At 52.4% G+C, this 21,479-nt stretch overlaps 1 long non-coding RNA gene across 1 annotated transcript in view; it reads right to left on the bottom strand.

The window, feature by feature from the left end:
* Positions 1 to 20,578, bottom strand: part of LOC140385078 (uncharacterized) — a 133,396-nt gene extending 112,818 nt beyond the window's left edge. Inside the window, exon 1 of the long non-coding RNA XR_011933283.1 lies at positions 20,478 to 20,578. This is a non-coding gene — a long non-coding RNA (uncharacterized lncRNA). The remainder of the gene's footprint in view (positions 1 to 20,477) is intronic.
* Between the last annotated feature and the right edge of the window lie 901 nt (positions 20,579 to 21,479).

The following is a 21,479-nucleotide window of genomic DNA, read 5'->3' as shown; positions in this document are numbered from 1 at the left end:
CACTTCCACTCACCCTCATTCACGCTCCCTGTCTCTCGCTCACTCTCACTTCCTCACTCACTCACTCGGACTCTCCCTCATTCACTCGTCCTGTCTCTCGCTCACTCTCTCTCGTGCGTTCAATCTCATTCACTCTATCGCTCACTCTCTCTCAATCACTCTTTCTTTCTCTCGCTCACACTCTCACTCGGACTCTCTCTCATTTAGTCTTTCTATCACTTGCTCACTCTCTCGCTCACTCTCTCTCGCTCATTTGCCCTCTCTCATTTGTTCTTTCTGTTTCTCACTCACTCTCACTCACTCTCTCTCTCATTCACACTCTGTCTCTCGCTCGCTCTCTCTTGTTACTCTCAGTCAGGCTCTCCCTCACTCCTTTGCTTGCTCTTTTTCTTTCGCTCAATCTCCCTCTTTCTCTTGCTCACTTTCTCAATCCCTTTCATGCTCTCTCACTCTCTATCATCCACTCTCTTCCTTTCCCCAGCTCTCTCGCTCACTTTCTCTCTCTCCTGTTCCACTCTCTTGCTCTTTTTCCTTCACTCGATTGCTCACTTTCTTTCTCTTTCTCACTCTCTCTGCCCCACCCTCTGCCCTGTTTCTTCACTCTCTTTCTGTCACTCGCTCTGCCGTTTACTCCCTCCTGGTTCCGAGGATGGGTTAAACATCGGTCGCCCTCCACCTCCTGCATTCTTGCTAAATTGTCATTGTGACCCCAGTGACGGCAGGGGGCCCCGACCCTCACATTCCACTCTGGCACCGCTGCAGTGAGAGTCAAACAGCACAGGCTCAATGGGACAGACGCCCTGATTCCTTTGTCACTGGAGATTGAATTGCAGGGTAACCTTGTTGCAAACTGGGGATTGTTTCTTGAATAAAAGATGTAAACCTCTCAACTTCATTCCCAACATCCACATGTCTTGAGTTCCCCCCACCCGCCTCGCCCCCTGCCCCACTCCCCATTCCCTAGTGCCCCAATCCTGCCCACGGCACCCTCCCCCCGCCCACCACCACTCACACAGCCCCCGGGTGGTCTTCAGCGCGGAATGTGCTTGTTGTTTATTGCAGTTTAACAGTCTGTCAGCTCAGTTTATAAATCAGTCGACGCCCCATTATTTAACCTGCGCAGACTCCTGATTAATAACAGGCAGTAACATGTCCAGATTTCCCTCCTTTCCCTGTATCTGGGGCCTGAACTCTAGCCAATGGTTGTTCGAGACGGACATTACCGAGAATTATTTGATATTGATTTATTTTGGTTGCAGTCCCTCTGTCCCCACCCCAACCCCAAAATGATCCTGCGGTCCCCCACCCCCATCCTGGCGGTCCTCAATGAAAGCTGCTTCAAGCTCAGCATTACCAGCTCTGCTTGGATGTATTCCTGGAGGTTTAGCCACATGACCTATTGCCACCAACTGCCCCGCCTCCCCCCCCCCCCCCGGCCATGGCTCCGGCCATTCCTTGCCTGACCCACCCTCCATCGCAGCACCCCCCAGCCCCAGAGCCTATCATAAGACAAGCAGACTCTTCTTTTCACCTGATTGGATGATTCTTGACTCTTGGCCAAACACTGTATTCTCCGATCACCGAAGTCGGAATCGCGTTCGGCGATTGGCCGGAGAATCCACATTTACGCCAGAATCGGGGGTGGCGCCGTTTTTGCAATGCTCCGCCCCCTCAAAAATGGCGTACTCGGGGCGTCGCCGTGCGCCGTATGCACGGCCTCAGAACGTCACCTGAGGCCCTCCCCCCCGACGCTCCGCACCCCCCCCCCCCCCCCGAAGGGCCGAATCCCCGACGACGTCGCTTGCGTGCGCTCTCACCGTTCAGGGACCTCGCGTGGCGGCTACAGACCATGTCCAGCGCCGCCACAGTCGGGGGGCAGGGGCCGTTCCGTTGGCGGGGTGGCTTCAGAGGACTGGGTCGACTGGTGGGGGTGGTCTGGGGGTGGCGAGGCTGGTCACAGGGGGGCAGTTTTTGGCAGCTGGGTCCACGCATGGCCGGCGCCGTGTTGTACTGTGCGGCGGCCGCAGGGCGCCCCCCCCCCCCCCCCCCCGTGCCCATGCGCGGCCACGGACCCGGCATTCTGCGTTCGTATCGGCAGGTAAAGCCGGGGGCGCTACGCTGGGCGGCTGCGAGCCCCCCACCGGGCGGAGCTTCGGTGTGCGGGTCGCCGCTGACTTTCTTGTCGTGAGACCAGACGGACCCTGCGGACAGAGCCGCAGAATGGGAGAATCCAGCCCAATGTAACTTGCCCACTGCGACAATCTTCTGTTCTGCCCAAGCTCCCTCGCTCAGGCTGGGCGAGACAGGAGGGGCAAAGCAACCCCCCCCCCCCCCCCCCCCACCCACCCCATCCCCCCCAGCTGCATTGACGCGGAGTCACTGGGGCCGCGAGAGGTGAGAGAAACTCCCTTTTTACGTTGCTGCCATGAAGGGGAGGTTTAAACAAACAATTTAATGGGAGCAGGTAAATTTTAACGGTAAGTGATTTAGGAGGAAGAAAAGGTGGGGGGGGAGGGGGACGGGGGGGTGACTTTGGTGGGGGGTAGTGGGGGGAGGCCGGAGAGATGCTGTTGGGGTGGGGCTCAGACTGAGAGGGGGCGGGGTCCAGTCAGGAGTGCGGGGAGTGGAGGGGTTATACCGGGGGAGGGGGAGGACCAGGACAGGGGGTCAGTCCTGAATGGTGGGGGGGTGGGGTGGGTTCAGTCTGTGATGGGGGGGGGGGTCAGTCTTGGAGGAGGGAGGGTCGGACTGGAGGGAAGGTAGGACCGGAGAGGGTGGGGTCAGACTGGCGGGGGTGGGCAGTCAGGGAGTGGGGGGTCAGATGTGGTCGCACCGGAAAGGGGGGGGGGTATGAGCTGGGGTGTCACGTTGGTCGGGGGGCTGGGGTCAGGCCGGAGGGGATGGGGTCGGACCGGACATGGGGTTCGTCAGGCCGGAAGGTGGGGTTGGACCTGGTGGGGGAGGGACCAGTGAGGGAGTGGGGGAGGAGGGGGGGGTCAGCCCGGGTCATAACAGGAGGTGGGGGCAGGGCGGTGGGAGGGTTCAGGTTGGGTTGGGGGGGGGGTGTTGTGTCGGGGGTGGGGATGGTGTAGTGGAGGTTGTGTGTGTGTGGAGGGGGGGGGGTATCCCCTGCGCGTCCGGGTGTTAAAATAGTTACTCTAGGGTTACAAATTATTTTTTCCCTCTAACTCTTTCAGAGGAATTATCAGGTGAATACTGACAGAATCATCTGTGGTTGGCGAATTGACTCGCTTCTGTCGGAAGGTTTCCAGCCCAGCGCAGTTGTCCAGAGGAAGTTACTACGTCTGGGCGATTGCCGGTAAACTCTGAAGTGGGAAATTCCCAGAGAGATTCCCAGAATATCATTGGGGTTCCCTCAAATACGGTGCTGGTGAACCCAGACGTTATGGCGTTTCACTTTTATTGCTGAAGACGAACATGTTGCCGGAGCGTTACATCTTGGAATCATCAGGATAGACACAAGGGGCAAAATTCTCCGGAAACGGCGCGATGTCCGCCGACTGGCGCCCAAAACGGCGCAAATCAGACAAGCATCGCGCCGCCCCAAAGGTGCGGAATGCTCCGCATCTTTGGGGGCCGAGCCCCAACCTTAAGGGGCTAGGCCGGCGCCGGACGAATTTCCGCCCCGCCAGCTGGCGGAAAAGGCCTTTGGTGCCCCGCCAGCTGGCGCGGAAATGACATCTCCGGGCGGCACATGCGCGGGAGCGTTAGCGGCCGCTGACAGCTTCCCACGCATGCGCAGTGGAGGGAGTCTCTTCTGCCTCCGCCATGGTGGAGACCGTGGCGGAGGCGGAAGGGAAAGAGTGCCCCCATGGCACAGGCCCACCCGCGGATTGGTGGGCCCCGATCGCGGGCCAGGCCACCGTGGGGGCACCCCCCGGGGCCAGATCGCCCCGCGCCCCCCCCCCCAGGACCCCGAAGCCCGCCCACGCCGCCTTGTCCCGTCGGCAAGGTAGGTGGTTTAATCTACGCCGGCGGGTCAGGCATTTTAGCGGCGGGTGGGGGGCCCGCCAATCGGCGCGGCGCGATTCCCGCCCCCGCCGAATATCCGGTGCCGGCGACTTCGGCAACCGGCGGGGGCGGGATTCACGCCAGCCCCCGGCGATTCTCCGACCCGGCGGGGGTTCGGAGAATTTCGCCCAAGAATACCAAATTTCAAACTTTTACCACGATTTAAACTATAATTGTTGCGGTGCTTTGAAATTTGACATTCTTACAGCTGACCTGATCAGTGCAAGATGAAAATTTTCGACAATATGTCTCTCCTCAGCCATTCTGTTCTACCAAGCAAAACATTTTTTTTCATTTCCACGGTTGTTATAACTCATGAATGACACAAACACACCATTTTTATTTCAATGTCCCAGTGATCTTTCTCCTGTGGGTTTAGTTGATGCTGTGTCTTGGAAATGAATTGGATTTCCCGAGGCAGCAGAGAAAACTGCGAGCATCGCCCACGCTCTTTAAGCTACGACTGCCTCCGGGGTAACTATTGCTCCGCCCACCCAATAGTGGGTGCTTAAAACTTCAATTGCTGGACCTGTACCTCAGCCACTGAGACCAGACAGACACAGACCCTTGCCGAACCAGACAAAGGCCATTCACCCCATCATATATGCTATCCCGTTGCGAGAACAATCCAAGGTTATTGCTGAAAAGAGAGCCATGTTGCTGAGGCTTTTAAGCTTACGTCCATCAGGACAAATGCAAGAATGCCGAACTTCAAACAATCACAATATACTACAGGAGAAAAGGATGCTGATTGGTTGGCACGTTTACACTGATTGGCTGAGGCATTGGCATGGAGAAAGCAACAAGGAATTAGAAGCTCCCCACGCCCCCGGGTAATTCAAAAAATGCACAAAACTTAGGGCAGCACGGTGGTGCAGCGGTTAGCACTGCAGCCTCACGGTGCGCCGAGGTCCCAGGTTCATTCCCGGCTCTGGGTCACTGTCCGTGTGGAGTTTGCACATTCTCCCCGTGTTTGCGTGGGTTTCACCCCCACAATCCAAAAATGTGCAGGATAGATGGATTGGCCACGCTAAATTGCCCCTTAATTGGAAAACATTAATTGGAAAAAAAATTTTAATGTACAAAGCTTGAACATATTGCTTTTGTTTGCAGAGAGCAGGACCCTGTGTATGAATATTTGTCACTTCCAGCAAGTATAAATGAGCCATGTTATGAGTTTAACTGATTATCTTAAATTGGCTGTTCGTGTAGCTATTAGTTAAAAGTTGATCCCATAGCGCTGCTACAGAATTCTAAATGTGGAATCCGAGGAGGTATCATTCAGAGCTGGAGTCAAAAACTGCCCAGGATCGCCCTTGAGTCAATAATATCGCAGGCCAGGGCTGAGTTGTTTGCTGGCCGGTTTAGAGCTCATTGAATGATGCCACATCCTGTTTTCTGCAATTGCATAATCCATTCACGCTTAATACTTAGGGATGCCCACTCCCGTGGCAGCAATCTCAGCTTTGAGTCTCGAGTTTGTGGGTTCAAATCCCAACCCGAGAGGCTAGAGCACAGAAATCTGAGCCGACACTCCCAGTGCTGCCCTGTCACAGGTGCTGTCTGTCGAATGGCACAGTAAACCAAGTCTCGCCCTGCACTCCAAGGTGGGCATGAAATATTCTGAAGAACAGGGGAGCGCTGCCCAGTGTTCTGGTCAACATTTATCCCTCAATCAGCATCACTAAAAAAAATCAGGTTATCTGGTCAATATGACATTCCTGCTTGTGGGAGCTTGGTGTGCACAAACTGGCTACTTTTTTTCCCACATTCCAAAAATGTTTACCCTATAATAGAACATAGAATTTATAGTGCAGAAGGAGGCCTTTCGGCCCATCGAGTCTGCACCGGCCCTTGGAAAGAGCACCCCACTTAAGCCCTACACCTCTACCCTATCCCCGTAACCCTAGTAACCCCTCTTAACCTTATTGGACACTAAGGGCAATTTAGGATGGTCAATCCACCTAACCTGCACATCTTTGGACTGTGGGAGGAAACCGGAGCACCCGGAGGAAACCCACGCACACACGGGGAGAACATCCAGACTCCACACAGACAGTGACCTAAGAACATCTCGTTTAGCATCATAGCAAATGGACTATCTATCCAGCTCTGCCTTAAGCTCTGAGACCCCGCTCCCGGGATCTACCCAGCTTGCAACACCTCACAAGATCTAACGCGATCTCCCAAGACTTTGCAATGTGAATCCCGCCCATTGTGGGCAGGATCACTTTTTCGCGAATCTGCATTTTAGAGGGAGTGAGCTAGTCTCACTCTAATGTGCAGATTCCTGAGTTACCCGAGTCGGGGGGACCTATCCCCTTTGCATTGGAGACTTTGGGCAAATGCTGTTCAGCATTGGTCTCCACAAGTGGGGATCAGACAGAATGGCACTTGTGGGGGTCTCCCAGGGGATCGGAGGCCCCCCGGGTACATGCCCCTTGGGCAGGGTGGTACCCAAGCACTGCTTGTGCTGTGCACCCTGGCAGTGACACCTGGCATTTTGGCAGTGACACCAGCCTGGCACTGTCAAGGTGCCCAGGTGGGACTGCCAGCTGGCATAGGTGGTGCCAGGTTGGCACTGCCAAGCTGGCATCTTTTGTGTGCTGGCGATTGGGCCGGGAGTGACCTGGGCAGCTGTTGGGGAGGATGTCGGGGTGGCCCCGGATACAATGCCAGTGGCATTTTGCTTCGTTTTGGTGTACGGAAATCACAGAGAGAATAAACAGCCCAGGCGTCATGTCACAATTATTAAAGACTATTTATTAAAGTAAAGAAAAGACAAATATACACAAACAGGACCATTCTGTTCTCACACCATTAAGATGTATGAATTATTAAACACACACAGTTAATATAGAATCTACTCTCGTTATGCAATATGCCTAAGATATCTGAAATCTGTAAGACTTCCCCTATTCCCCAAACAACATCAAATTTGAATGACCGGCTACAGATACCACACAATACAGGGATGATAATTAAATCTGGGAACCGTTTTTTTCCTGGTTCAGTGAAGATATTTTAAAACTGCTGTTATGAATGTTTTCTGCACTGCCTTGGTGCTGAGAAACAGACACAGCAAATAGAAACAGGAGGAGGCCATTCGGCCCTTCCAGCCTGCTCCGCCATTCATTAGGATTATGGCTAATCATCAAGTTCAATACCCTGATCCCGTCTTCCCCCCCAGATCCCTCGAGCCCTTTAGCCCCAAGAGCTGGATCTAATTCCTTCTTGAAATTACACAATGTTTTGGCCTCAACTACTATCTGTGGCAGCGAATTCCACAGATTCCCCACTCTCTGGGTGAAGAAATTTCTCCTCACCTCAGTCCTAAAAGGTTTATCCCTTATCCTCAAACTATGACCCCTAGTTCTGGACTCCCCCACCATTGGGAACATTCTTTCTGAATCCTGTCTAATCCTGTTAGAATTTTAGAAGTTTTTATGAGATCCCCTCTCACTCTTCCAAACTCCAATGAATATAATCCTAACCGATTTAGTCTCTCCTCATGACAGTCCCGCCATCCCAGGAATCAGCCGGGTAAACCTTCGCTGCTCTCCCCCCATAGCAAGAACATCCTTCCTCAGATACGGACACCAAAACTGCCCACAATACTCCCGGTGTGGCCTCACCAACGCCCTGTACAATTGCAGTAAAACATCTCTATTCCTGTACTCAAATCCTCTCGCTATGGAGGCCAACATACCATTTGCCTTCTTCACTGCCGGCTGTACCTGCGCGCTTACTTTCAGCGACTGATGCACGAGGACACCAAGGTCTCGCTGAGTATCCACCTCTCTCAATTTACACCCATTCAAATAATAATCTGCCGTCCTATTTTTGCTGCTGAAGCGGATAACCTCACATTTATCCACATTATACTGCATCTGCCTTGCATGTGCCCACTCACTCAGCCTGTCCAAATCCCGCTGAAGGATCTCTGCATCCTCCTCGCAGCTCACCCTCCCACCCAACTTTGTAACATGTGCAAATTTGGAGATAATACATTTCGCTGATGGAGTTAGAAGTTTGTTTGCTGTAAACGTGGCCTTCAGGCTTGGTGGCTGGAAACTGACCTGTTTGCTTTCTGAGACTTAGATTTTATCTACCTCTGGCTTCTTTGGGTCCGGACAATGATATTGTTCTTTGATTCTGTCTTCTGTGTATTCGTCTGTCTGCTCCTATCAACTTTCTTGACTATACATTAACATCTGTATATGTTATGGACTGTCCCAATTGTCTATAATCTGTTTCTCCTCCATAAAATATTCACACTTGATTATTATGTAAACTGCTGTTCTAAACTCGTTGCCAAGAGAGGCACATACTAATTCAGGCCCTTGGAATACTGCCTACTGCTGTCTCCAGGGAGATTCATGACATCGCTCTTTACTTTTAAAAAAAAATAGTTTTTATTAAAGTTTTCACAAAATATCAACAACAAAATGTAAAAGGAACCCAATAAAATTAAATACAAAACAAAACAACCCAGTGCCCCCTCCCCCTATACACAAATAATATATTAACACCCGCCGAAACACAGAGCAAACATAGCAAATATATACACCCCCTCAGATCCCCAGTATAGACAAACAAAAATAAAATAGAACCCACCCCCCTTGGGTTGCTGCTGCTGACCATTGTCTACCGTTCTGCCAGGAAGTCCAAAAACGGCTGCCACCGCCTGAAAAACCCTTGCACTGATCCCCTTAAGGCAAATTTCACCCTCTCCAATTTAATACACCCCGCCATATCGTTGATACAGGCTTCCACAGGAATCCTTCGCCGGGCTACCAGGGACGCAAAGGCCAGAATACCGGCCTCTTTCGCCTCCTGCACTCCCGGGTCCTCTGCAACCCCAAATATTGCGAGCCCCCAGCCCGGTTTGACCCCGGATCCTACCACCCTCGACACCGTCCTCGCTACGCCCTTCAAAAATTCCTCCAGCGCTGGGCATGCCCAGAACATATGGGTGTGATTTGCTGGGCTCCCTGAGCACCTAACACACCTGTCCTCACCCCCAAAGAACCGGCTCATCCTTGTCCCGGTCATGTGTGCCCTGTGCAGCACCTTAAACTGTATGAGGCTGAGCCTCGCGCACAAAGAGGAAGAGTTCACCCTCCCTAGGGCATCTGCCCACGTCCCCTCCTCGATCTCCTCCCCCAACTCCTCCTCCCACTTACCTTTCAGCACCTCCATCGAGGCCTCCTCCTCCTGCATCACCTGGTAGGTTGCCGAGATCTGCCCTTCTCCAACCCACGCCCCCGAGAGCACCCTGTCCTGTACCGTACGTGGCGGCAGCAGCGGGAATTCCACCACTTGCCGCCTGGCAAACGCCCTTACCTGTAGATACCTAAAGGCGTTTCCCGGGGGAAGCCCGTATTTCTCCTCCAGCTCACCCAGGCTCGCGAACTTCCCGTCCACAAACAGGTCCCCCAACCTTCTTATCCCTGCCCTGTGCCACCCCGAAAACCCTCCATCTATTCTCCCTGGGACAAACCGGTGATTCCCCCGTATCGGGGTCCACACCGAGTCCCCCACTTTCCCCCTGTGCCGCCTCCATTGCCCCCACATTTTGAGGGCAGCCGCCACCACCGGGCTCGTGGTATACCTCATTGGAGGGAGCGGCAGCGGCGCCGTTGCCAGCGCCTCCAGACTCGTACCCACACAAGACGCTGTCTCCAGCCTCTTCCATGCAGCCCCCTCCCCCTCCATCACCCACCTGCGCACCATCGCCGCATTGGCGGCCCAGTAGTACCCACAGAGGTTGGGCAGCACCAGCCCCCCCCCCCCTCCCTACTCCGCTCCAGGAACACCCTTCTCACCCTTGGAATTTTTCATTTCATCCTTGTCCCGCTTCAGTATCAAGGAGATCAGTGCCCGGGACATCGTTGGGGGCAACACCCCTCCCTTGCCTCATTGAAGGTCCTAACTAGCAACCGGCCCAACAGGTCCACATATTTTTTGTAAAATTCGACCGGGAAACCGTCCGGCCCCGGTGCCTTCCCCGCCTGCATGCTCCCTATCCCTTTGGCCAGCTCCTCCAGCCCAATCGGGGCCCCTAATCCCGCAGCCAGTCCCTCCTCCACCTTCGGGAACTTCAGTTGGTCCAGAAACGGCCCATCCCTCCCTCCTCCAGTGGGGGCTCGGACCGATACAGTTCCTCATAAAAGTCCCTGAAGACCCCATTGATGCCAACCCCACTCCGCACCACACTCCCCCCCCTTTCCTTAACTACCCCGATCTCCCTAGCTGCGTCCAGCTTCCGAAGCCGATGCGCCAGCATCCGACTTGCCTTTTCCCCATATTGATAAATCGCCCCCTGGGCCTTCCTCCACTGCACCTCCGCCTTCCTGGTGGTCAACAGGTCGAATTCGGCCTGGAGGCTATGCCTCTTCCTCAGCAGTCCCTCCTCCGGCACCTCCGCATACCTCCTGTCTACCCTCACCATCTCCCCCACCAGCCTCTCCCTCTCTCTCTGCTCTCTCCTCTCCTTGTGGGCCCTAATGGAGATCAGCTTTCCCCTAACCTTGGCCCCACCCCCTCCAGCCTTCAGCGCAGGAAAAAGCCCGCGCTTTCCACCTGCCCGGCCCCACCTCCTCTGTCGCAGCTCCTTTTACAGGCCCAGTCCCCTCACCCCCAACTCGGGCCTCACCATCCTCCGCGGGGCCCCATCCCCCCTAACGGCCGGCCGCCCCTACTCCATTTACTTACACTCCTCCAAGAGCTCACCCGACAGACCCAACCAAAACAGTGCCCAACCCACCCTAACCACCCGCACCGAACCAAAACTGAACAAGAACAAAGAACCCCCCCCCCCTCAAAATGTAACACAACAACAGCAATCCCTGACCATCCCCACGTCCGACCCCCCATCCCGACCCTCAGTTTGTGTCCAGCTTCTCGGCCTGAACAAAGGCCCACGCCTCCTCCGGGGACTCAAAATAATGGTGCCGGTCCTTGTAGGTGACCCACAAACGCGCTGGTTGCAGCATGCCAAACTTCACCCCCTTCCTGTGCAGCACCGCCTTCGCCCGATTGTACCCGGCCCTCCTCTTCGCCACCTCCGCACTCCAGTCCCGATATACTCGAACCTCCGCATTCTCCCACCTGCTGCTCCTCTCTTTCTTGGCCCACCTGAGCACACACTCCCGATCAGCGAACCGATGAAACCGCACCAACACCGCCCGCGGCAGCTCGTTAGCCTTGGGCCTCCTCGCCAGCACTCTATGGGCCCCTTCCGGCTCCAGGAGCCCCTGGAAGGACCCCAGTCCCATCAGCGAGTTTAACATGGTGACCACATAGGCCCCCACGTCTGACCCCTCCGGGAGGCCCAGGATCCGCAAATTCTTCCGCCTCAACCGATTCTCCATCTCCTCGAACCGTTCCTGCCATTTCTTGTGGAGCGCCTCGTGCGCCTCCACCTTTACCGCCAGGCCCAAGATCTTGTCCTCGTTATCGGAGATCTTTTGTCGGACCTCACGGATCGCCACCCCCTGGGCCGTCTGTGTCTCCAGCAGCTTGTCTATAGAAGCCTTCATCGGCTCCAGCAGGTCCGCTTTGAGCTCCCTGAAGCGGCGCTGGATAACCTCCTGCTGCTCTTGCGCCCACTGCATCCACGCTGCCTGGTCCCCGCCCGCCGCCATCTTGCTCTTCTTCCCTCGCACCTTCTTTGGCTTCACCACCACTTTTTTAGTCGCCCCACTCCTGGTCCAAGCCATACGCTGTCGGGGGAATGTTGCAGTCTTCTTCCCACACCGGGAAATATCGAAAAAATTCCATTGGGGGCCCTGAAAAGAGCCCAAAAGTCCATTCCAAGCGGGAGCTGCCGAACGTGTGACTTAGCTCCGCATAGCCGCAACCGGAAGTCTCGACATCTCACTTTACTAAACTCCAGTGGATACAAGCCTAGTCTGTCCAACCTTTCTTCATACGTCAACCCGCCCATTCCTAGTATTAATCTAGTAAACCTTCTCTGAATGGAGTTGGGGCAGCACGGTAGCATTGTGGATAGCACAATTGCTTCACAGCTCCAGAGTCCCAGGTTCGATTCCGGCTTGGTTCTGTCTGTGCGGAGTCTGCACGTTCTCCCCGTGTCTGCGTGGGTTTCCTCCGGGTGCTCCGGTTTCCCCCCACAGTCCAAAGATATGCAGGTTAGGTGGATTGGCCATGATAAATTGCCCTTAGTGTCCAAAATTGCCCTTAGTGTTGGGTGGGTTACTGGGTAATGGGGATAGGGTGGAGGTGTGGACCTTGGGTAGGGTGCTCTTTCCGAGAGCCGGTGCAGACTCGATGGGCCGAATGGCCTCGTTCTGCACTGTAAATTCTATGATAATGCACCTTCATCTTTCCTTAAATAAGGAGACCGATACTGTATACAATACTCCAGATATGATCTCACTAGTGCCCTGTACCAGCACAACCTCCCTACTTTAGTGTTTAATTCCCCTCACAATAAATTATAACATTCTATTCGCTTTCCTTTTTTAAAAATAAATTTAGAGTTTCCAATTCTTTTTTTCCAATCAAGGAGCAATTTAGCGTGGCCAATCCACCTACCCTGCACATCTTTGGGTTGTGGGGGCGAGACCCACGCAAACACGGGGAGAATGTGCAAACTCCACACGGACAGTGACCCAGAGCCGGGATCGAACCTGGGCCCTCGGCGCCGTGAGGCAGCAGTGCTAACCACTGCGCCACCGTGCCGCCCTCTATTAACATTCCTAATTACTTGCTGTACCTGCATACCAGCCTTTTGTGATTCCTGCACTAATCCACCCAGATTCCTCTGCACCTCAGACCTCTTCAACCTCTCACCATTCAGATAATCAGCTTCTTCTTTATTCTGCCTGCCAAGATGGTCAATTTCACGTTTTCCCACATTTGCCAGATATTTGCCCACTCACTTAACTAGTCTACATCCCATTCCAGCCTCCTTATGTTCCTCTTCACATTTAACTTCTGTACCCAGCTTTATTTCATCAACAAATTCACCAACTGCACCTTCAGTCCCGCTATCCAAGTCATTTATATAAATTGTGAAGTGTTGAGGCCCCTGGACTGAATCCTGTGGCACACCATCTGTCACATCCTGCCAGGCAGAAAATGACCCATTCATACCAACTCTCTATTTCCTGTTAGCCAGCCAATTTTCTAACTGTGCCAATAGGTCGCACCTATACCGTGAGCTTTTATTTTCCGCAATAACCTTTGAGATGGCACCATATCAAATGCTTTCTGGAAATCTAGGAACAGTACATTCACCGGTTCCCCTTTATCCACAGGTTACTTCTTCAAAGAACTCCAATAAATATATGTTTCTGGAACCCACCTCTTCATTCACCTGAGGAAGGAGCAGCGCTCCGAAAGCTAGTGTTTGAAACAAACATGTTGGACTTTAACCTGGTGTTGTAAGACTTCTTACTGTGCTCACCCCAGTCTAACGCCGGCATCTCCACATCCAATAAATTGGTTCAACATGATTTCCCTTTGGCAAAACCAAGTTGACCTTGTCTGGTTGCCTTGAATGTTTCCAAGTGCCCTGCTATAAGGTCCTTAATAATAACTTGTAAACTTTCCCCTCAGACAGATGTTAAGCTAACTGGCCTGTAATTTCCTGCTTTCCGTCTCCTTCTCTTTTTCCACAATAGAGTTACATTTGCTATTCTCCAAACTAATGGCACCTTCCCCAAATTGGTGCTATCATCCCCGATGAAGGGCTTGAGAGTCAGGGGAGGCTCGCAATGCTGCAGTGAGTGGCCCAGAGCGAAGTGGGGTCATGGCTGACCCCTGATTGTGATCAAGTGAATCCAGGCAGCTGACGTGAGGAATTACCAGATGGCGAAGAGAGGATGGTGTCGGGGTTAGGACCTTTCCATAGTTCAAATCCCAAGGGTCCAACTGGAGTTGCTAAGGTAAAAAGTAAAATATTCTACTTCTGGAATTCAAACAGAAAATGCCAGAACTTTCCATCAACTTCCCTCACAAGGAAAAACAAGTTTTCAGGTCTTGGGGGCGTGTCCTTCACCAGAATTGCAATACTGACTCAGGTCCGGTTCCTTTTTAAAATAATCTTTATTGTCACAAGTAGGCTTACATTAACACTGCAATGAAGTTACTGTGAAAATCCCCTCGTCGCCACATTCCGGCGCCTGTTCGGGTACACAGAGGGAGAATTCAGAATGTCCAAATTACCTAACAGCACGTCTTTCGGGACTTGTGGGAGGAAACCGGAGCGCCCGGAGTAAACCCACGCAGACACGGGGAGAACGTGCAGACTCCGCACAGACAGTGACCCAAGCCGGGAATCGAACCCGGGACCCTGGCGCTGTGAAGCAACAGTGCTAACCGCTGTGTTACCATGCCGCCCGAGGAGTCAGACTTGCCAACCATTCAGTGTGCTTTTCCCCTGTAGTATAAATTGCTGTGATTGTTTGAAAGTTGGCGTTCTTGCATTTGTTCTGATGAGTTCGAGATGAAAAGCTTCAACAACATGTCTCTCTGTTCAGTAATATAAAATTTCCTGAGGAACAATAACAGCGCATGAAGGAATATTAGGACAGGTGATTGATGGCTCAGGGTGTTGGATGGGGTGGGGGAGGAAGTTCTGGAGGCTTTAGATTTTGTCAAATTCTGCTTTTTAAAATTAAAAAAAAAATTCCAATTAAGGGGCAATTTAGCGTGGCCAATCGACCTACCCTGCACATCTTTGGGTTGTGGGGGTGAGACCCACCCAGAGACGGCGAGAATGTGCAAACTCCACACGGACAGTGGGCCGGGATTGAACCTGGGAGCTCGGCACCGTGAGGCAGCAGTGCTAACCACTGTGCCACCCCTTCAAATTCTGCTTTATACCATTCCTCTGAGGAACCTGCGATTGTTTGGAACATTAAAAGCGTTGGATAAATATAAGAAATAGAAGAATTGATCTGGACCTTTTCCTCCTGCTCCACATTTCTCCTCATTTCCCCCCCCCTCATCGCCCTCCCATCTCCCCACATCTCTCTGAGTATCCAGTGAATTATGGTCACAGTGAGCTGGCCAAAGCCTTGCTTACGTGGTTGAACATTATATGAACACAAAACCTTTGTTTCTGTAAAGTCAGGATTGTTTTAGCTGGTCATCCTCTGCGAAAACTGACGTAACTCAGCTCCCTCTGCCCTCAGAGCAGCAACCCACTTGTGATCTCAGAATATCTTTGTGATGGGAGGATTATTTAAGTGCAAATAAATACCTCAGCCACACGGCCATTGTCCCGCTGTGTACCCAGGCATGAGTGTTGACGGAATGTTACAACATGCTGGGAACCAGCGAGTCTGATTCCGCCTTCACACCCCCATGCATACTGATTGTAAATTAGAATCGGGGACCTGCACAGGATGAATGCACAGAAACTATTTGGTCTGGTGTGTTGGGGGACGTAATCTTGGAATTGGGGCAAAGTAAAATCAGGAAGCATTTTTCACACAAAGGCGGGTGGAAACCTGGAGTTTTCCACTTTCTTTATTGTCGGGAGTGAAAGAGTCTCACTGAATTGAGGGGCAGATCGGCCATGGTTGAATTGTTTGGTTAACCAAGTTGAGGGGCTGATTGGTCTCCTCCTGCCCCAGCATTGTCAGATTTTCCTACCTGGGGTCCTTAAACCAATGACTAGAACCCCCTAGATCAGCCTACACACTAAAGAACAGACCTCGCCTGGTTAATGTGACTTCATCCCCATGTGGGTCAACAGACACAAGCCTCAATATTTCCATCATCCGGCGATCCATGGCACCAGGAATGGATGTTCAATCTGCTTCCACCCTCCATCAGCACCCGACAACGATTTCATGCTGGCTGACCAATTAACCGGCGGCGCCGAGGTAAATGCGGGTGACCCCCGGTGGTTTATAAAGGCCCCCTGAAAGCTGACAACTGCCCTGGGGACGCCTCAGGGAGTGGCAGCATTGTCAATGGATAGGTGCACACAAGAAATGTCGCAAACTATCTCCATGCAACAACAAACAACCGACAGCAATGCTCCGAACTCCCCAACCCTCCAACATCTTTGGGTCTTTTAGCCGGCCCTGGATGGAGAGGGAAGAAGGAGCGTGATGTCCACCTGGCTGATTGGCCCCGCGCACCAAGTATAAAAGAGCACAAGCCAATCAAAATCCCCGTCAATTGGGGCTTCAATAGACTTAATTGAAGCTTTAATTGTTGGCGGGCACTCGCGACTCCCATGCCCGCCCGCTGACTGTGATGTGGCACCTCACCGCTATGATGTCAGGATACCTGGCCAATGGTTTCCCTGGTGATTTTGCGCTAGTTTGGGTCGGTGGGGCGTTCGACCGTGGTACATACCACTCTGGCTACGGCAGAGGTGAAATCACCAATGCCATAATAAGCTAGAAAGAACTGGCCATTTCATGACATTTAAATACAATGGTGTGGGAGTTCGAGGCAATACCAGGTAGATAGTAGTAATGAAGAACACAGGGCTGGATTCTCCGATTTCCAGGCGGTGTCTGGAGGATCCATGGCGTTTCACGTGGGAAAAATCACCAAGGTACCAGCACTGATCCTCCGACTGGTGAGGGGCCAGCAGCCGCTGTCCCGTTATAAACGACTGGAGAATTGCCGGGTCCGTGGCTGGGCCTGCGCACAGCGGCGACCTGCGGCGGTCGTGCCATCCAACATGGTGCCAGCCAGGTGTGGACCCGTCCTGCCAGATAGCGCCCCTGGACACCCCCTCACCACCCCCGGGGTCTAGGGACTAGGGAGCGGTTAGTGGGTGAGGGCTGGGTGAGGGGGTGAGTGAGGGTTGGGGTAGGGGTTGAGAGGGGGGGTGAGTGAGGGCTGGGTGAGGGGTGGGTGAGGGGGTGAGTGAGGGTTGGGGGAGGGGTTGAGTGAGGGAGTGAGTGAGGGTTGGGGGTGGGGTTGAGAGGGGGGAGCGGGTGGGGGGGGGTGTGAGGGGTGGGGGAAGGGTCACAAGGGTGGGGCAAGGTTGGGTGAGGGATTGAGAGGGTGGGGGAGGGGGCAGGGGGTGGGGGAGGGGCTAGGGGAGGTGGTTAATGGGGGAAGGTTGGGTTAAGTCACCAAAGCACAAGGAATGTGGGAAACCCAGTCAGAGGAAATGCTGGTTTGAACGGGGATTCTGAGGGAAATTTTGCTTCAGCTCGCTGCCTCATTCCCTTCGTATTTTTGGTCTTCGCACAAATATAGAACATGTGTAAACATTTCAAACACCATAATAAATATGTAACATGAAGCTCGCTAATCATAAAACAATGGACTGCTTAGCAGAGGATTCCTGTGACATCTCAAAGCTCCCATGCTGCCGGCAGGAAACGCTCGAGTCTTTGTCGAAATTAGTGAGGAAATAGTTGAGTGAGGATTCAATTTGTATGTGTCTCAGAAAATGTACTCTGGATCCAAGAAAGTTAGAACCACGAGATTTCATGGTTGAATTGGAGAAAGCAGAATGGGAATGTCACACATTCACACACACACAGCCAGGCACACACTCAGACACACACACACACACACGCACAGCCAGGCACACACTCAGACACACACACACAGACACACACACACTCAGACACACACACACACACACACACACAGAGCCAGGCACACACTCAGACACACACACTCAGACACACACACACTCAGACACACACAGACACACACACACAGACACACACAGCCAGACACACTCTCAGACACACACACACAGCCAGGCACACACTCAGACACACACACACAGACACACACACACTCAGACAGACACACACTCAGACACACACACACACTCAGACACATACACACAGCCAGGCACACATACACACACACACAGACACACACAGCCAGACACACACTCACACACACAGCCAGGCACACACTCAGACACACACACACAGACACACACAGACACACAGCCAGACACACACTCACAGCCAGACACACACACATAGGCACACACACAGACACTGTCAGAGGGTCAGTACTGAGGGAGTGCTGCACTGTCAGAGGGTCAGTACTGAGGGAGTGCTGCACTGTCAGAGGGGCAGTACTGAGGGAGTGCTGCACTGTCAGAGGGTCAGTACTGAGGGAGTGCTGCACTGTCAGAGGGTCAGTACTGAGGGAGTGCCGTACTGTCAGAGGGTCAGTACTGAGGGAGTGCTGCACTGTCAGAGGGTCAGTACTGAGGGAGTGCCGTACTGTCAGAGGGTCAGTACTGAGGGAGTGCTGCACTGTCAGAGGGTCAGTACTGAGGGAGTGCTGCACTGTCAGAGGGTCAGTACTGAGGGAGTGCCGCACTGTCAGAGGGTCAGTACTGAGGGAGTGCTGCACTATCAGAGGTGGTGGGTGAGCCACCTTCTTGGGCCGCTGCACTCCGTGTGGTGTAGGTACACCCACTGTGCTGTGAGGGAGGGGGTTCCAGGAAGTTGCCCCAGCGACAGTGAAGGTGCAGCCAATATATTTACAAATCAGGGTGGTGAGTGACTCGGAGGGGACCGTCCACATGGTGAGGTTCCCATGTTGCCTTTGCCCTAACTGATAGAGATGGTAGGTTTGACAGCTGCTAACGAGACTCAGAGAGTTGCAGTGCATTTTGTAGGTGGTACACATTGCTACAAGTGTGGGCTGATCGAGGAGGGAGTGAATGTTAAAGGTAATGGCTGGGTTACCAATCAACATTGTCCTGGATGGTGTTGAGCTTCTTGAGTGTTGTTGGAGCTGAGCTCACCCAGGCAAGTGGAGAGTATTCCATCACACTCCTGACTTGTGCCTTGTAGATGGTGGACAGGCTTTTGGGAGTCAGGAGGTGAGTTACTCGCTGCAGGGTTCCCAGCCTCTGACCTGCTCTCATAGCCTCAGTATTTATATGTCTGGGTCCAGTACAGTTTCTGGTCAATGGCGACCCCCAGGATTTTGATAGTGGTGGTTTCAGTGATGGGAATGCCACTGAATGTCAAGAGGAACTGGTGATTTTCTCTCTTGCAGGAGATGGTCATTGCTGGGCACCTTGTGTGGCACGAATGTTACTTTTCACATCAGCTCCATCCTCCAATTCAGTCGCAAGGTGAAAGCTCAGTTGAAGCCAGAAATGCGTCGCTACCATATTTGTGAGGCCCCTTCCTATTGATTCCCTGATTTCCCCTTCTTTATTCTTGCTGTTATCATTTTGATGCATGGATGCTGAATGGATAGATACCTTTAAATTGAGCAGGGGAAGAAAGGAATTCAAAAGTTACAAAAGAGATAGATTTCAGACAGCAGAACTCAGACTTCCCGGCACTCGAGAGATTGGATAGCTGGTCACTGTCCGTGTGGAGTTAGCACATTCTCCCCGTGCCTGCGTGGGTCTCACCCCCGCAACCCAATGGTGTTGGATTGGCCACGTTAAATTTCCCTTTAATTGGAAAAAAAATAGAATTGGGTGCTCTAAATTTTAAAAGCTGTCTGAAAGAGCAGTCTGGGGCTTGCCTGCGTGTGTCTACCCTGTCGGCCTATATTGGTGTGCGTGTGCTGTGAGGGAAAGCAGCTGGAGGCTTTCCACACTGAAGGTGTTTAATACAGTTTAATACAGATCGACAAAACAATGTTGATACTGTGCCACGGCACGGTAGCACAGTGGTTAGCACTGTTGCTTCACAGCGCCAAGGTCCCAGGTTCGAATCCCGGCTTGGGTCACTGTCTGTGCGGAGTCTGCACGTTCTCCCCGTGTCTGTGTGGGTTTCCTCCGGATGCTCCGGTTTCCTCCAATAAGTCCCGAAAGGCATGCTTGTTTGGTGAATTGGACATTCTGAATTCTTCCTCCGAACAGGCGCCGGAATGTGGTGACGAGGGGATTTTCACAGTAACTTCATTGCAGTGTTAATGTAAGCCTACTTGTGACAATAAAGATTATTATAGGGCAGCACGGTGGTGCAGTGGGTTAGCTCTGCGGCCTCACGGCGCCGAGGTCCCAGGTTCGATCCCGACTCTGGGCCACTGTCCGTGTGGAGTTTGCACATTCTCCCCGTGTCTGCGTGGGTTTCACCCCCACAATCCAAAAGATGTGCAGGCAAGGTGGATTGGCCACGCTAAATTGCCCCTTAATTGGAAAAACATTAATTGGATGTGTAACCACTGTGTCACTGTGCCGCCCGGATTTAACCTTTGTTGCTACCAGCAGAGAGTGGGTTGAATAAAGACGCGGAGCCAGTTCACCCCTCCTCGCCCGGGTTTGGGACAATTAGAGGGCATCCCAGACGGACGGTGACAAATCGAGGGGGCTCGCCTGGGTCAACAATTTTGGGGCACCTCGCTGGTCGTACTAATCTAGCACCAACTGCTGTTTGCAGGAGAGAGTTCTGAACTCCCGACCACTCTTTGTGTGAAGAAATGCTTCCTAATTTCACTCCTTGTCTTCCATTCCCCAACCAGTGGAAAGAATTGTCATCTATTTCCCCTACCTGTTAAAATCTTGAAAACTTTGTTCAACTCATGCGTTAATCTTCCAAATTCCAGGAACCACTGGAGTTAGAATCTTCTGCGCCCAGCGCTGTGGAGGGACAGACTGATTCCCATCGACCTTTACACCCCTCCCAGTCGCATCAATCTTTCAAATCCCCGCTGACTTAAAGTTCACATGAGAGATAATGCAACAGATGCAATAAGTCTGATTAAAAAGATTAGTGTGATACTTGCTAATATTCTCCACATTTCTGAAACTCAACTGTACATAATTTAAAGAGTGTGTGGCGACTGGGTTGGAATGATAAGGTGATAAATCCAGCCCATGGGACATGTGTTGTCAGCTCGCAATCTAAGACTTGGACAAAGCAGCAAAGTAAAGCTTAAAGTAGACATAAGCTAGAAGCAATTAGCTGCAAAACTGATCCAAGGCTCATAGATTATAAATGAATGAACTGGCTGTGCCCTGCTCTGGCTCCTGAACTTGCTGCATTCTTGAAAAATGTCATATCCAGTATCTCATTTGAGAGACATCAGACAGTCATCAATCATCAACAGGATGGCCAAGAGACAATGAATGATTCGCCAGAGATACAGCTTCACACTTGTGCCTTCAGGGTCCATTTCCCCAGCACGTTAGACTTTGCACATTATTCCCTTTCCATTTCCTTTTGCTCGAGCCTCCCCCTCATTGGCAATAGCCCCGCACAGCAGACAACCGATTAAATTTCCGCGCCAATGATCGCTGTGACCTCCGAGTCCCATGCACCGTGATAACAACAACTTGCATTTATATAATCCCTTTAAAGTTGTAAAAACGGCCCGCGGCATTTCGCGGGAGTGAGCATCAAAACCGAACCTGGCGCCGAATCAGATACTGCAACATGTGATCAATAGCTTGGTCTGAAGGAGGATTTGAAAAGGCGGAGAGTTTATTTTAGGGAGGGAATTCCGGAGGCAGCTGGACACAAGGCCGCCAATAGCAGAGGGCTGGGGATTGG

Source organism: Scyliorhinus torazame, chromosome 11 (genome assembly GCF_047496885.1).
Source record: "Scyliorhinus torazame isolate Kashiwa2021f chromosome 11, sScyTor2.1, whole genome shotgun sequence".
NCBI classification, from domain to species: domain Eukaryota; kingdom Metazoa; phylum Chordata; class Chondrichthyes; order Carcharhiniformes; family Scyliorhinidae; genus Scyliorhinus; species Scyliorhinus torazame.
The sequence above is the reverse complement of the archived record's forward strand: the minus strand, read 5'-3'. Positions and strand labels throughout refer to the sequence as shown.